The sequence below is a fragment of the Macaca fascicularis genome, chromosome 7, assembly GCF_037993035.2.
Source record: "Macaca fascicularis isolate 582-1 chromosome 7, T2T-MFA8v1.1".
Lineage (NCBI taxonomy): Eukaryota > Metazoa > Chordata > Mammalia > Primates > Cercopithecidae > Macaca > Macaca fascicularis.
The window spans coordinates 88,191,694-88,203,291 of NC_088381.1; the positions used below are offsets into that span (position 1 = coordinate 88,191,694).

The following is an 11,598-nucleotide window of genomic DNA, read 5'->3' on the forward strand; positions in this document are numbered from 1 at the left end:
TCCAGAAATTTGCATTTTAAACAAATTTAAAGGTGATTCTTAGTTCACTAAAGTTGAAGGAGGAATTTCTTAATATGCATTAAAATGAACTTCTGAAAAAGAAAACATCAGAAAACAGTAGGGAAAATGTTTGGCCTTTTCAGCAAATGTTCTTGGAAGAAGAATGGGATGAGTCGCTTCCTCCTTTGGGCTGTTGTGAATCATGTTGCTATGAACATGGGCACACAAATACCTGTTCAAGTCCCTGCTTTTCCTCCCTGTTTTTACACTTGCTTGGAAGGTTTATTGCAACTTAGATTTGCAGACTGAGAAAGGCCTTGGAAAGGTTGTCTATCTAGTTTCTCTTCCTAAAATCTGAGCCCCAGATCAGAACTCTGTATTTAAACACACACATAAGAAGTTTACAGTAAAAAGAAAAGACTGGAATAAGTAATGGGCTTGTAGGTGGACCAATGTATTTCAGAAGGATTATTAAGTGGTATTTTAAATTTTTAAATTTAAAATTAAAATGTAAATTTAAAACTGATTTAAATTAAATTAATTTTTTAAAAAATTTTTGAACACTTTATATAATGAAGCATCAATAAATCATGATCATATAATAATTATATAGCCTTAATCACAAAAGGAAAAACTAAATTAAATCTTTTAAATTGACAATAAATATAATAACTTACAAACTCAGTGCTGATGAAAGTGTGATGAGATGTTTCTGTCAAAAAGAAATTGTTATAATTTTTTGGAAAATTTGAGAAATACAATAAAAAGAATAGCTGATACTTTCCTCTAGCATTTCAATAGCTAGAATTCTAAGTTGCAATAATTTATATTGAAAGACAAACAGCAAATTTTACTTAAAAGGGGAAAAAACTGAAATTTTAAAATACAAATACCCAAAAAGGTGGGAAAGGAAAAGGTTAAAATGAGTCTGATGTATTTATAGAAATGACAATAAACATTGCAACAATAATTATTATTATAAGAGCTAATATTTATTGAGGCACTCAGTATTTCATGTGCATAGAATTGTATATTCTTAGAATGGGCTATTTTCCAGAATTTACAAATTTATTAATTAATAAAATTTTAGATCATCTGAGAAACAAAGAGAATAGAAAAAAGAAAAAAATTAAAAATTTAGAGATATTAAATATTTTGTGATATAATATTATAGTAGTAGGACTCCCTGGTTGACAGTGAGAAAAATTCCAAACAAATTACCTTAAATGCAAGGGGCACTGTATTGACTCACAGAACTTGGAAGTCCAAGAGGTAGGACAGGAGACAGAAATCAAATTCTTGACTAGACTCTTGTTCCTACTCTCTCCCACTCTACTCTCCTTTGTACATTCACTTTATTCTCACGTAGGGTCTCTCCATGTAATGAGAGACCCTACGCAGTCATTACATGGAGAGACACTGCCCCTTTGTGGCCTTATATTTAGGGTCACAGTAGGAAGTGCCATTTTCTCCCACCTTCACCCAACATGGAAAATAACTTTTCTGATTGGCCGTGCTTCTGCCACATGAATAAATCCAGGGATGTGGGGCACTCTGATTGGCTACCTGAAACACATGTCCTCTTTCAGAAGTAAAGGCAAAACTACACAATTAAAACCCAACAGAATTCCAATTGTCGACAGAAGGGCTGTTCCCTATTACACAAAAAAGGAATAGAGACCGAATCTGAAAGTAATAAACGTGCTTTGCTGTTTAGCTAGGGGAAAATCAAAACTCTCCATCTATAGCATGTTCCCAATTAACAGAAATATAGATTACATGGGAAAGAAAAGAAAAAAAAATAGAAAATAAGTTGTTATTTCTGAATGATATATTTCTAGGTAATTTTTTATTCTAATCTTTAAAAGAGACAATTTTACAAATTCAAAAAAATAACAAAATGTCATTGAAGAAGTGAGGTTTTAAGAACTGGATTGGGCATGTTCTTAAATATTAAGTGCTATTTTTCCAGACTCCCACATGTTTATATCAGTAAACTCAATTTTCTTCAGCATCAGGAAAATCTATGCCTTAGTTTGAGTGGTTGAGAAAAGACAGATTATAAAACTTCAAAACTTAGAATTAGACTAACCTTTGTGAATAAATCCCAGGGTGTCTCTTAGTTAAATCCGGTAGAAAAAATATAAGTTTTAACAGCTTTAAATTTTCACAAACATTTTGAGGCAATATTTATGTCTCAAACCTTTACACCCATGATTGAACTGAGAATGGTACCTGTCATGCGCGTCCGTGTGAAGAGACCACCAAACAGGCTTTGTGTGAGCAATAAAGCTTTTCATCACCTGGGTGCAGGCAGGCTGAGTTGGAAAAGAGAGTCAGCGAAGGGAGATAAGGGTGGGGCCGTTTTATAGGATTTCGGTAGGTAAAGGAAAATTACAGTCAAAGGGAGGTTGTTCTCTGGCGGGCAGAAGTGGGGGTTACAAGGTGCTCAGTGGAGGAGATTTTTGAGCCAGATTGAGCCAGGAAAAGGACTTTCACAAGATAATATCATAGCTTAAGGCAAGGACCGGCCATTTTCACTTCTTTTGTGGTGGAATGTCATCAGTTAAGGCGGGGCAGGGCATTTGCACTTCTTTTGTGATTCCTCAGTTACCTCAGGCCATCTGGGCGTATAAGTGCAAGTCACAGGGGATGCGATGGCTCGGCTCTGGCTCGGAGGCCTGACATTATTCATAGTTTTTGAGTAAATAAAAGATGTTCTTATTTAAAAAAAAAAAAGAGCACATTCACAAAGAAAATTACTGAAATACTTGATTACACACACATAAACTGAATCGCATACCATATACATGAGTGCATAGAAAATTTCACCATAAACAAAAAACAATATAAGAATCTCTAAAGACACCAAATATAAGATTCAAAGACCACAAATAGTTTAAAAATACCTTCTAAACATGTGCAGTGTGAATGAGGTTCTCAAACTCAGGCGTAAATAAAATGTTAATTCCTTCTCTAAATCCAACATATCTGTACCGAAACCCCAACTATTGAAGGTGGCAGCAAAATGTAGCTCAGTTATTACTCTAGGTGTCTTCCACCTTTCTTACCGAATCAGAGAAACCCAGGAATCTGCAGTTGTCCTAGTACAAAAAGTTCAGTACCTTATATGTGAGTGCTGATTGGCATTATCAAAGTTTCTCTTTCTGTTATAAATGGCCTAAAGATTGAGCAGAGGTTTTCCTCTGTCTTTCAGGTATCTAAGAATGTAATGCTAATGCTATTAACTTCCACTTGAACCATCCAGGCCCAAAGATATGACAACTTCTTGTGTTGTAGAAACAAAGAAGTTCTCCCTTTCTTTTCCAGTCTTCTACAGCAATAAAAGCTAAATGCCAATCTATAACATATGACAAGGTAGAAAATGGCACTTTAAGAGGGCTGCATAATATAGTTCATATTATGCTCACTGCCAGTCTTTATTCAGATTATATTCAATGTGAGCCAGTCACTCTAGTCTCTTCCTTCCTTCCTCTGGGTCTGAAAGGACACAAAGATAGATGTGTACCCGCCCCCCACCCGCTACACCCTTTATCTGCTCTCTAATCTTTGCACATACCAGAGATTTCGTAAGTTCTGTGAGTACCTGGTTTTCTGCACGTACCAGAGATTTTGTTTTGCACATACCAGAGATTTTGTAAGTTCTGAGGCAAGGTCACAAGACGTGTTTAAGTAAGATAAACTCTTGCTGCCATAAACCTGCTCTCCCGCCTCAAAGTTTGAACCAAAATATCAGAAATGGCGGGAACCAATCATAGTTAGCCAAATCGCCTTGTTCAAACACTAGCCAATCATATATCTTACTTGTATAATAACTCTATGCCCACTTTTCTTAGACTATATAACACTGCTCGGAGCTCAGTGGGGGAGCTCTCCTGCCCGTCTCGTTTCACGAGCGAGGGAGAGTTCCAGGTTCGAACCTGTAATAAAGATCCTTGCTGCTTAGCTTTGACTCTGGACTCTGGTGGTCTTCTTCGGGGAATACACGGTCTGGGCATAACAAATGGGGGCTGGTCCGGGATTTCCCCCAAGCCCACCAGACCCCCAAGTCAATGGATCTTAATCTGTAGGTAAGCCGGCTTTGTCACTGTCTCTGTCTTTGTCTCTGTCTGTCTCCCTGAAATTTCCTGAAATCCGTAATCTGTAATCTGTATTGGTCTGTTTTATAAGTGGCATGGTCTTGGCGGGCGCGCTAAAAGACAGCACTCAGGACTGGTGGGAGACGTCCCCCAGTGCCCATCTGGGGGCCTCCATCCTTGGTTGCCCCGTCTGACTCAGGTCGGAAGTCCGACACGCGCTCGCGAATGCTCATCGTTATTACTGTCTGTCCGTTATTGTTAAGTGTTAAGTGTAAGTCCAAAACGAAACATAAAACCTTTTCTTCCCCTTCCAGGACCGGACCTGTCGGATACTCCCCTCTGCTTCACACTCATTTTCGTCCCTCCTTCTCTTTGTAGGAGCAGTCCAAAGATGGGCAACAACCAGAGCACGCCGCTCTCACTCCTTGTTACCAATTTTAAGGATGTGAAGGCTCGGGGGCGTAACTTAAGCGTAGAACTAAAGAAAGGAAAGCTAGTTACTTTCTGCCGTTCGGAGTGGCCCTCTTTCGGCGTAGGGTGGCCCTCTGAAGGAACTTTCTGTCTCTCTATTATTACTAAGGTAAAAACTAAGATTTTCCTGCCAGGGCAGTCAGGACATCCTGATCAAATTCCTTTATATTCTAGTGTGGCAAAATCTTGTGGAAGACCCACCACCCTGGATAACTCCATTCATCCTTGAGCCTTGCAAGGTCCTAGTAATGCGACCTACAAGACAAAGGACTCCCTCTGCTCCCTCGGCCCCTGTGCTGCCAGACAGCCAGGACCCCCTAACATTAGAACCCACACTTCCCCCACCATATCCGCACCTTATCCCGCAGGATCCAGTCCCCCAGGGTGGTGCTTCCGTAGAGGGAAACCGAGAAGCGGAAGCAGCCGAGAGCGAAAGTAACCCGGGGGGGGGCCGGCCGGCTGAACACGAGGCCGCGTACTGCGGGACCAAGCTTCGCAACTCCCTGACTCCACCGTAGCCCTGCCTCTCAGAGAAATAGGATCGCTCGATGATACCGGGCTCTCCCGTCTCATGTATTGGCCTTTTTCCACTAGTGATTTATACAATTGGAAGTCCCAAAAGGCTCGGTTCTCCAATAATCCCAAAGATCTAACCTTGTTGTTAGACAGTGTCATGTTTACTCACCAGCCAACCTGGGATGACTGTCAACAGCTCCTCCAAATCCTGTTCACAATGGAGGAGCGGGAAAGAATCCAAGTTGAGGCCAGAAAGCTGGTTCCAGGAGATGACGGCCAGCCAACTGCAAATCCTGACCTCATTAACGCGGCTTTTCCTTTGACCCGGCCCAGATGGGACTACAACACGGCAGAAGGTAGGGGACGACTGCTCATTTATCGCCAGACTGTAATGGCGGGTCTCCGGGCTGCAGCTCGCAAGCCCACCAATTTGGCTAAAGTATATTCTGTGTTACAAATAACTCTTTTGCAATATGTTGATGATCTCTTAATAGCGGCCAGATCCCCGGAAACTTGTGTTCAAGGGACTGAGGACCTCTTGAAGACTCTGGGGGAGCTAGGCTACCGAGCCTCAGCAACAAAGGCTCAGATCTGCAAGTCGGAGGTAACTTATCTGGGGTACCTATTAAAAGGGGGGCAACGCTGGCTAACCAAAGCCCGAAAGGAAACAGTCCTACGCATCCCTAGACCCCAGTCGACACGGCAAGTGAGAGAATTCCTGGGGTCAGCAGGGTTCTGTAGGTTATGGATACCCAGATTTGCTGAGTTAGCCAAGCCCTTATACCAGGCAACAAAGGAAGGGCAGCCCTTCAATTGGACGGAAGAGGCTGAGCTGGCCTTTCAACAAATCAAAACTGCCTTGTTATCAGCCCCCGCGCTGGGGCTCCCTGATGTCTCCAAGCCCTTCCACTTATACGTAGATGAAAGTAAGGGTGTTGCAAAAGCCGTGTTAACACAGTACCTAGGCCCCTGGCAGAGGCCAGTTGCCTATTTGTCAAAAAAATTAGATTCAGTGGCTGCTGGCTGGCCACCCTGCCTGCGGATAATCGCGGCGACCGTCCTAATGGTCTGAGACGCTGATAAACTTATCATGGGGCAAGAGTTGCGCGTTATAACCCCGCATGCCATTGAAGGCGTCCTCCGGCAGCCGCCGGACCGATAGATGAGTAACGCCCGGCTCACCCACTATCAAGGACTGCTGTTAAACCCCCTCAGAATAACTTTTCTGCCCCCAACCTCTTTAAACCCTGCTTCACTGCTGCCAAATCCAGACTTGGACGCCCCGTCCCATGAGTGCACTGAGATACTGGCTCAAGTGCATGGGGTGCAGGAGGACCTGCAAGATCGTCTGCTCCCCGACACAGAACTCATCTGGTTCACTGATGGCAGCAGCTACGTCTACCAAGGCCAGCGGTATGCAGGAGCAGCTGTAACGTCAGAGACTGAGGTAATCTAGGCGGAACCCTTGCCTCCAGGGACATCGGCCCAAAGAGCCGAGTTAATAGCACTCACACAGGCCCTCACCCTAGGGGCAGAGAAAAAACTAACAGTATACACGGATAGCCACTATGCTTTCACTACTGTGCACATACATGGGGCCATCTACAGAGAAAGGGGACTATTAACAGCCGAAGGCAAAGAAATAAAAAACAAGCAAGAGATCCTAGCTCTATTAACTGCTTTGTGGAAACCAAAGAAATTGGCTATCGTACATTGCCTTGGGCATCAGAAACCAACTACGCCAATTGCTCGAGGCAACTTCTTAGCCGACCAAACCGCAAGGAGCATAGCAAAAGCTCCCAGTCAGCTCCTCGTGCTCCAGCTCCCCAATCCTGGCCCACGAAATTTGCCATGTTTTCCCGACTATACCGAACAGGATCACGAATGGATGAACACGCTTCCCCTAAAACAGGTTCAAAATGGGTGGTGGACTGATATAAATGACCAAACCATCCTACCAGAAAAATTAGGATGGCAGGTGTTAGAACACATCCACCGGACAACCCACCTGGGTACCCGGCGAATGATGGACTTAATCAGGCAAGCCAAGTTTAGAATCATGCGCATAGCTGAACTGGCCAGCGTTGTCACAACAAATTGCAAAGCCTGCCAACTAAACAACGCTTGCCCCCAAACCCAGACCACCGCAGGAATTAGGTGTAGAGGAACTAGGCCTGGTATCTATTGGGAAATAGACTTTACTGAGATAAAGCCTGGAAAATATGGGTATCAGTACTTACTTGTCTTTGTAGATACTTTTTCAGGATGGACAGAAGCGTTCCCAACTAAGAGAGAAACTGCTCAGGTTGTAGCAAAGAAAATTTTGGAAGAAATCCTCCCCAGGTATGGCTTTCCCGTCCAAATAAGGTCAGACAATGGACCACCCTTCGTTGCTAAGGTAAGTCAGGATTTGGCTTCCATTCTTAGGGCAAATTGGAAATTACATTGTGCTTATAGGCCCCAAAGCTCAGGACAGGTAGAAAGGATGAATCGGACTCTGAAGGAGACCTTAACTAAATTGACCATGGAGACTGGCGCTAATTAGGTAGTACTTCTCCCCTACACTCTGTTCTGGGCCCGAAATACCCCTTACAGACTGGGCCTCACACCATATGAAATCATGTATGGCAGACCCCCACCCCTGGTCCCCAGTCTAAAAGATGACTTACTCAAACCTGAAACTGAAAATGTCTCTGAGCTCCTGTTCTCCTTACAAGCCTTACAGAAAATTCACCAGGAAATTTGGCCCAGACTACGAGAACTGTACGAGGCAGGACCTCCGCCGACGCCTCATCCGTTCCAGCCGGGAGACTGGGTCCTAGTCAAGCGCCACCGGCAAGAAACTCTTCAACCCTGGTGAAAAGGACCACTGCAAGTACTCCTGACTACTCCCACCGCTCTCAAAGTAGAAGGCATCGCTTCGTGGATCCACTACACACACGTCAAACCAGTGGACCCAACATCCGACCTTCTCGAGCCGTCTGGAGCACTGGTTACATGGACTGTAGACAAAGCTAAGAACAATCCCTTAAAGCTAACCCTGCGCTGTCACCCACATAGCCATAACCATGTCTAGCTTGCCTATGCTTTTATGCCTTATACATCTGACTCTCCTAACTGCTGCGCTGTCTAATCCCTATGTCTGGAGGTTCTGGCTCTATGAGAACAAAACTCACCCCGGGGAAACCCCCCAAGCGGGTAAACTGCTAGTTAGTGCAGACTGCCCCCTCTCCGGGTGCAATACTCCAATTTACCTCAATTTCACTAATTTCCAAATTGCCCAACCGGGGATACCCATGATTTGTTTTGAATATGATCAGACTGAATATAATTGTAAGAATTATTGGTGGCACCAGAATGCAGGTTGCCCATACCACTATTGTAAAATGCACTCAGCCAGGGTATAGGACGAATACCCGAGAAAGTCTAACCTCCTCAGGACTCGCTACCCGACAGGGACTCCCAACATATTCACTTGGATAATAACAGATCCAGGGCACTCCCGGTGGACATCGCCCCAACATAGGGCAGTCTACTACGATGCCAGTAGTAGCTGGCCTAGTAGCCACCTGTACTTGTGGCGGAGTCTAGTCCAGATTCGACCCTTAATCCATACACAAATCCACAGACAGGAAACCAAGCAATCACAAGACTTGCAGCCCTTCTCCTGGCTAACCCTATTACAAGAAGGGCTAGCATTTGCCAACCTCACCGGTTTAGGCGACCTGTCCTCTTGCTTTATGTGTGCAACCTTAGGAAGACCACAATTAACCGCTGTTCCCCTTTCCTCCCCACCCACAAACTATATGCCAGATTCTAAATCATCAACAGTTGCAATACCTGATGTAGCCCTGTACCGTGACCCATACCAAGAGAAATACCCCTACTGTTATTCAGCATTTAGTAGCAGCCTCTGCAACCAGACGGCTACATACCCTAATAGCCCCATACGTGCTCCCCCTGGTGTGTTCTTCTGGTGTAATATGACTCTGTTAAAAACTCTGTCCAAAAGCATCTCTGACGGACAGTTGTGCATCCCTGTTACACTAGTTCCCCGACTGACCCTGCTGACCCCAGCAGAGTTCATAGGCTGGGCAGAGACTGCCCCAACTGAAACTGCGTGACATAGAAGAGCAGTTTTTCTACCACTAATTGCCAGAATATCCTTAACCACCTCTGTCGTCGCAGCGGGGTTAGCAGGAGGGGCCCTACAACACTCCATGATAGAAAACGACAAGCTGTTACAACAGTTCTCTGTTGCTATGGAAGACTCCGCCTATTCCCTAGCCTCCCTTCAGCGGCAGCTCACCTCCCTAGCACAGGACACCCTTCAAAACCGCAGAGCCTTAGACTTACTCACGGCTGAGAAAGGAGGTACCTGTATGTTCCTCAAAGAAGAATGCTGTTTCTATATAAATGAGTCAGGGTTAGTTGAGGAAAGAGTCCAACGCCTACACGAACTAAGCTTAGAAATGAAAAAGCAACAATTCACTACAGCCGCTAACAATTGGTGGAGCTCTTCAATGTTTTCCCTTCTGGCACCCCTTTTAGGCCCCCTAATGTCTTTACTACTTCTATTCACTATAGGCCCCTGTGTGGTAAATAAAATTTTACAATTTGTCAGAGAAAGGTTTGATACCATCCAACTAATGGTCCTCCGTAGCCATCACCAGCCTCTCCTGCACCCAGAAAGTGAGGCTATATTATAAGACTCTGGAAATCCAAGATTGGACATCCAGTTACTTATGAGAGGGGGAAATGAAAGGACACAAAGATAGATGTGTACCCGCCCCCCACCCACTACACCCTTGTTCTGCTCTCTAATCTTTGCACATACCAGAGATTTCATAAGTTCTGTGAGTACCTGGATTTCTGCATGTACCAGAGATTTTGTTTTGCACATACCAGAGATTTTGTAAGTTCTGAGGCAAGGTCACAAGACGTGTTTAAGTAAGATAAACTCTTGCTGCCATAAACCTGCTCTCCCGCCTCAAAGTTTGAACCAAAATATCAGAAATGGCGGGAACCAATCGTAGTTAGCCAAATCGCCTTGTTCAAACACTAGCCAATCATATAACTGATTTGTAAAATAACTCTATGCCCACTTTTCTTAGACTATATAACACTGCTCGGAGCTCAGTGGGGGAGCTCTCCTGCCCGTCTCGTTTCACGAGCAAGGGAGAGTTCCAGGTTCGAACCTGTAATAAAGATCCTTGCTGCTTAGCTTTGACTCTGGACTCTGGTGGTCTTCTTCGGGGAATAAACGGTCTGGGCATAACAGGTCCTTATGTCTGTGAAGACAAACTAATAGGTTCCAGTCTGGTATAGCCTCAAGCAACACCTGAGGCTCCCTATACTTTTAGAGAACTAAAATACTTTAGACATGGCTTTGAAAAACAAGAGAGAGCAAGAAAGTTAGCAAAGTGGTAGAGTAGAAGATTCTCTGGCATGACTGCCTACCAAAAAATATAACTAGAAACTTCTCACAGACAAAAATATCACCCTGAATCCCTGAATGAAACAGAACTTGGGGGAGAAGTGGCAAAATCCCCTTGGTCCACAGAATCAAAACAAGCCACCACCAGTAAGAGAAATAGCCATTTTAGACTCTGCCAACACTTCCCAAGCAGACAAGCCTTCCCCAACCCTTCCTCTTCCATGGAGCATTTCTGTGGCAGGCCAGTTCTCCCTGACAATCACACAGACAGGCCTGCATGACAGTCACACAGACAGGCCTGCATAGCACTCCACTTACATAGACAAATTTCCACAGAGCTGCCTTAACATTGAGCAAATAGTTAAACCTAGGGAAATCGGTGCCCAGACATCAAGGAAATGAAACATGGTCAGTAGGAGCCTTGCATGAGCTTCTCCCTAACCTGGAGCAAGTCAAAATAATAGGGACAGCCTTACATTCCTAGTGCCAGGACCCGTCTCAGGTCCTGAGATGAGTCAAGGTAACAGAGGCAGCTGTTTGAATAGATTTATTGGAGAGTCTAGGGCAGCTCTCCAGACCAAGCTGTAAAGGAGATAAGATAGAAATAATCACTCTGGTACCACAGTAGACAGGATTGAAGGCACTGGGGTGCTCACAGCTTAATCAGACTTACCAAGCTTTTTTTGTTTGTTGGTTGGTATTTTTGCCTCTGACCTTCTAGTTGAAACAAAATTAGTTATCAATAGACTTAGACAAATGCTATATTGCATGTAGGCACATAACCCCAATCTATAGAAGAAAATTGCAACACTTTGAGTTGGTCTGATGGAATTATCTCCAGCCTTTTCCCTGTACCCTGTAACAGCAATAAATTCCCTTCTTTTCTAGTTTGTCTGCTTCTTGTTATTGGGCCACAAGAAAAAGCAGCCGAACCTGGCTTATTTCCAAGAATGTTTCCTTACACCCATGGTTGCTGAGGTGAGAGGAGAGAATTGGAGGTGAACATCCGATCCCACCACTAATCTGGGAGTTTTCATGGGAAGCCCCATTCTGGTCCCTTCCCACAGGAACTAT

The 11,598-nt window shown here is 44.2% G+C and overlaps 1 long non-coding RNA gene across 1 annotated transcript; it reads left to right on the forward strand.

Annotated features, from left to right (window-relative positions):
• The first annotated feature begins 5,365 nt into the window (after positions 1–5,365).
• On the forward strand, positions 5,366–10,307 carry LOC135971928 (uncharacterized). Its single transcript, XR_010588344.2, has 2 exons — positions 5,366–5,443; positions 7,805–10,307. It is a non-coding gene; the product is annotated as an uncharacterized lncRNA (long non-coding RNA).
• The last annotated feature ends 1,291 nt before the right edge of the window (positions 10,308–11,598 follow it).